This window comes from Haemaphysalis longicornis, unplaced genomic scaffold (assembly GCF_048455015.1).
Source record: "Haemaphysalis longicornis isolate Haplotype H1 unplaced genomic scaffold, Haemaphysalis longicornis Haplotype H1 scaffold_8, whole genome shotgun sequence".
In the NCBI taxonomy this organism is placed as follows: domain Eukaryota; kingdom Metazoa; phylum Arthropoda; class Arachnida; order Ixodida; family Ixodidae; genus Haemaphysalis; species Haemaphysalis longicornis.
Window position 1 is genome coordinate 191,660,674 of NW_027526445.1, and position 6,000 is coordinate 191,666,673.

Genomic DNA, 6,000 nt, shown 5'->3' on the forward strand with positions numbered 1-6,000 from the left:
CCTCCCTTTCCCGCCCACCCATCACGCTCTCGCCCTCCAGTCTCCCGCCTTCCCCGAAATGCAGGCGTGCTGAATTCAATTCAATTTTCCCGCGTTCGCTCTGCTGGCGCGTCGTCTGTTGGGAACTTTTGTTACTGATCGTCTTGGCGCTCGGGCCACCAGCCCAAGGCCCCAGAGTGAGCCCTCTCTGTATTTCACAGTTAAAGTATTGTTTTGAACGCGTTTTTCTTGTTTGCTATTGCAAAGAATTCGCCCACGCATATTTTTAATCAAAAGAGCGTTCATTTATGTTGTGCTTCAAATATCCCTAATGTCTTATTTTAGCAGAACAATGCTGACGAATAAGGTACGTCGTTGGGCTAGTTGGGTCGATCATCCTTGAGGGGATGTACATCGAAAAGAAGGACGACGGACAGAATTAAGGATGCACACGGACAAAGCGCTCACTTTCAACTATTGGTTCATTGAAGAAAGCACGTATGTATAACAACGGAGTACATAAAAAGCAATCAAACTAAGCGACACAAACCAAAAGCAGGAAAAAGCTAGGAAAAACAAATTTGATATCGCACTACACATTGTTTTCTCCACCGTCTCAAGCCACGAGCTTCCAACCAAGCAATCTCTTTTGGCGATAAAGCAATTGAAGCTTGACTAATGCATCTGTCTCCGGCTTTGAAACCCGCGCTCGCACTATTTCTCTAGCTGTCTGATTCCGTCGTCCTGTTTAATGCTGCTGAGTATTAAGTATTTTATATGATTCAGTAGCTGGCGTATAAAACGACTTGTTCACATATAATTCTAACTTTTGGCCCGGTGGCTGAATCGACAGACAGACAGACAGACAGACAGACAGACAGACAGACAGACAGACAGACAGACAAGGACAAGGATATTTTGAGGCAAAGTGAAAAGGAAATAAAAATAACATGCCTCAGCCTGCGCCACTAGGTATGACAGGCTTAATTCAATAGTAAAATAAAAAAAGAGGGAAAAATGTATTTTATGGGAAAAAAAAGAAAAGGAAAGGTACCATCAGCAAAACCGGCCAAGGGAACGGGGGAAATGGCGGCGTTTGTTTTCTTTTTGGAAAACTGTATGGTCTTCAATTGTAATCTTCAATCGAAGTCTTCATTCTTGTGGTGCGGTTGGCTTGACCTGTCTTGATCCATAAATATCTAAGAGAAATGTCAGGTTGCTTTCTGGTCTACCTGGTAAAATAAAAGAAAGATCAGTATCCCTCCCACCCCAGTAAAAGAAAGTGACTTATAAAATATATAAATGACAGTTAAAAAAGAAATATGTATTTTTAATACTATGTGAATTCCTATAGATAAGGTACGGATATTCAAAATGGATGGAGTAGCGAAATATGAATGTTATATTCTGTTAGCCTCCAGAACCCCCTTTTTTGCGTGTGTGTGCTTTGTCTATCTCTTCTTCGATCTAATTTTCTTTCTTTCTTTTTTCATGGCAAAACTGTAATTGCTCAACTCGTGACAAACGTCTTCCAATGGTCTAACTCAAACAAAGTCCCTTTCAACCCTACCAAAAGTGAAGCACTACTAATAGGCGAACATTACCAAAAAAGACCACCAATAATTAAACATGGAACGCATAAAGTAAATCTTGTAAAACAACTGAAACTTCTAGGAATAATATTTGATCAGAAGTTATCTTTCATGGAGCATTTAGATTATGTCAAAAACAAAATAGAAAAACTGACTTTTAACTTGTCAAAATTTTCGGGAAACACATGGGGTATTTCCCCCAAACAACTAAGAGATATATATATTCATGGAATAGAACGGATGATTCTGTATGGATCACCAATATGGACAACTTTAACAGGTAAAGCAATACAAGAAAAAAAGCTCAAGTCTATTCAACGAATTCCCATGTTAAAAATCTGTAAATCCTTCAGAACGGTCTCAAATCAAGCTCTAAACGTGATAAATAATGTAATTCCAATAAAATACACAATTGAGAAAGAAAACAAAATGTTTGAAATATTGAATAACAATAAACCATTTTCATGGAAAACAAACAGTTTCAACTGGATAACATAGTTGTTAAAGCCAACCTCTGGAAAGAGCATCCAGCAAACTATACTAAAATAGAATACCATAAAGAAATTCATCCATCAGACTACTACATATATACTGATGGTTCACAGGTGAACACCCAAGTTGGAGCATCCTTCGTCGTACTAAACCATTCAAATAAAATTGTTCATCAAGAGATGTATAAACTCCCAGAACACAGCAATAACTTTATTGCCGAGTTACTAGCGATTGCAAGAGCATTGCAATACATTAAACAAAATCAATCCAATTTTCACTATCAAATACTAACCGACAGTCTTTCAACATTACAAGGTCTAAACAGTCCTATATCAACCAATCCCTTTATAGTCAACCTTAAAAGAGAAATAAAAAACCTCAACAGCTCACATAAAGTAACTCTGACTTATGTTAAGGGACATTCAGGAATATTAGGCAATGAGATTGCTGATGAATTAGCAAATAAGGCCAGAATTAAAGGAAAAGAAATAGATCGCCCGATAACTAAAAGGTTTATTAAAAAAGAGCTTTACAACACAGCCACAAAGAATTGGAATATAGAATGACAGAAAGAAGGCAAATAATCACAAACATATAAATGGATAAACAACGTAAGAGAATTAACAGATAACCTCCCAACAAATTATTTTTCTACGCAAGCTGTAACGGGACATGGGAGATTCCGGTTTTACCTTAAACGATTTAAAATATCAAACTCTGACTTATGCAAATGTGGCGAACCAGCCCAAGACTTTGACCATTATCTAACATCATGTATAATAACTTTTCAATACAGAAATAAACTTAAAGAAAGACTAAAAAAGAAAGAAATTCCGTGCTCCAAGGCTGATATTATCACGAACTCAAAACTCCTAAAGATATATTAAAATATGGTAGAGAAAATAAACGATGAAATTCCACAAAATCTACCTTCCTGTCGATTCCGTCGAATCTAAGGGAGGGGAAAAGGTTTGCAGAGGCCGCGCTAAGACCCCAAGAAAACCATGTTCTTGTGGGTGACCCCCTGGACCAGTGGCCCAATCAATCACTGGCAAAGTCCAAGTGATCATTGGGCAACCCCGGAGGCAACCCGTTCAAAGGTCAAAATGCCTCTCATAAGCACTCAAGATCTCTAGTCAAGCCTCTCTCCGAAGCTGAATACTATTACCAACATTTTCCCACCTTCTCGCAGAACCATCGCCCACGTGGCCGGTTCCTACGCTGTTAGCGTTGCGAGAAAAAAAAAAAAAAAACAGCATCACTCCTTTCTCTTGGGAAAATTACCATTCCCACAAGATTACCAGTCAACTGGGTCCATGGGCAACCTCCTACCTGCCCTTCTCCAGCTAGACAAATAACTAAAAACGGATCTCTCCCAATCAAGAGAAAGAATCCAAATATTACCTTCCACCAAACCTACTAGTCAGCTGGACTCAAGTCGGACACCAGACAACTCTGCCCTTTCCAGCTTGACAAACTAAAAGTGTTTCTTCTCGCGCAAGAGAAGAGTACTAAAGATTCCTTTCCAAGGGTCCCCAGGTGGGAACAGCACCTCCAGACGCAAGCAGATACCACCCCCTGCGGCATGTCCGCCAGGAAGGTGATAAATCTAGACTAAAATACATATTTTTGGTTATAACCTCCATTGGAGCAGGGAATTTGAATGGAAATAATTTATAAAAGAATCATTAAAAGTCAAACTTAACCTCCTCCTCTATATTGTATCACAATATATATCCCACTGAGCCAATAAACTATCTCTCTTCGTCAATCAAAAGGCACAACTTACCAATCTACTAACTAAAATATAGTGTTTATAATATCTTCAACTCAATATAAAACAGACTCATTAAGATAAGGACTAATAAGAAAGCAATCACTTTATAAAAGTAAGACAGACAGACAGACAAATTGACGGGTGCACCTTGGCGCATGCAGTACAGTCGACGCGGCTCGCGGCAGACGTCCCTATGTGCTGACATGCCGCTTCAGCTCCGTAGAGCCGCTAGAAACTCCAAATACGACACTTCCGAGCGCTTTTCATTTGTGTTCGTGCGTACCTGGCGCTTTCGCAAGGGACGTCTCACAGTTTATAAGCCCAAGTAAATATCGCACTGGCATAACAAGAGGTTAATCACCGTAGTTATCCGAGATTTGAAGTTCCCGCGAACCTGAATAAACGACGAGAAATAACGGCTGAACCAAAACGTTCCACGTGTTAGGCCCAATTGACTATAGCCGTAGCTTGCGCCTAATTTTATTTACCAGTTGCTGTGCTCTTGTACTATCTTCAATGACTGCGGGGTATGGATTTTCAAAGGTGCACATTTTTCAAGAGCTGTATTATTTTCCTTTAGTGCTAAACTCGTGTTCTAACTCGATTTTTGGCCGCAAGAGACAAATTAAGGGCCCGGCCAATATCCCCTGTGAGGACCTCGTGCTTATGACGTAATAGCGGCTGACACTGCCAACAAGCCACGTGTCTGCTTACGCGCGAGACGAAGAAGAGGAAGGTGGCGTGGCAGCAACGAGTGGAACAGCAGCTCCTGTGAAATCCTTGGTCCCAACGATCTTGGAGAGCCGCTGCTGCGTCCTCGCCGAGATGCGGCGATTTCCCCAGTCCTGCCACCCGCTTTTGCGGCTGAGGGAAATGATGCGGATGCATCGGAGGCTGAGAACGAGGCTTGGAGCTGCTTCGAAGACGAGGCGAAAAAACGCAAAAGGAAAGGAAGAAAGCCCGGCGGGTACAGGTAGATATATCTTGGTGGCCTTTGTTTTCTCGCCTTCGACAACGTGCCGCCTAGGCACTTTGTCGTCGAGGTATTCGGCTTTGGTCCTTTCTTGTTGCTTTTTTTCTTCACGACAAAAAGAAGTTGCGCGTGGAAGATGTAGACAGCACGCGGGTGTAAATAATTTTTGCCGCTATTAATAAGAGCATAGAACGAAAGCTGCAGGAGCGAGCAAGAGAGAGAGAGAGAGAGGCCTGTTAGGCGGAGTGGGTCATGTCATGTCAGGCCCTGTTAGGCGGGGTGGGTGGCCAGCAGCCGCAGCTGCTCAGCAACCTTGGCTGCTCTGTCCGCCAGGGTTTCTGGTGTCATCAGGTCCGAGAAGCCCAGCGCCGCCTCCCGTAGTTCCGGAGTGGCGATTGGGGGATGGGTGGTCGTCGGGGGGGCCCATATGTGGTGCTGTACGGTGGTCTTCGTGCCGCATGACGTGCAGTTTGTAGAGGACAATAGAGAGGGGTGAATCCGGTGAATGAGAGCTCTGGTAAGTAGGGATTCTGTTTATAGGAGTCTCCAGAGCCGTTCTTCAGTGTAGTCGAGGGGAGGGTGGGGCATCGGAGGCGAGAGAAGGGCGGTAGTGCGTGGTGATCTCGTGGTAGCCCAAGAGGCTGTCGAGAGCTGACCTGGCTCCGTGGGAGGCAATGTGGCTTGTGCCCTTAGCACCATTGCATAAGGAGTTTTGAGGCCTGGGGTAAGCTGGCATCCGCAGCGAAAATTTTGAATAGCCGTTTTCGAATCGTATAATATGAATTCTGGTGTTTGCCGGTGCGACAGGGCCAGTGCGATTGCCGCCTCTTCCACCGTTGCACGTTCGTTCGAGGTACGGATCGTGTGTGAGTTGAGTGTGGGGTGTTGGGGTCTGTAGACGACCTACAGCATTGATGAATAAATAATGATAGCCAGCGCGAAGGAGATCTTGTAACGGTACTCCACAGCATCTACGTTTACCGTGGCAGGCCGTACGGGGTGCCGTTGGGCTAGGGCTTTGGCACGTTGCTCTCTGCGGCCCTGGTGAATATCGGGGATCATATTGCGGCGTAGGGGACGTATTTTGAGGCGGGCGTGGTTGTCAATAGGTATGGGGAGTTTGGGGTCAGTAAGGATGAACTGTAGGCGTACTCACAGCTCGAGACTCGAAGAACCACTCGGAAGTG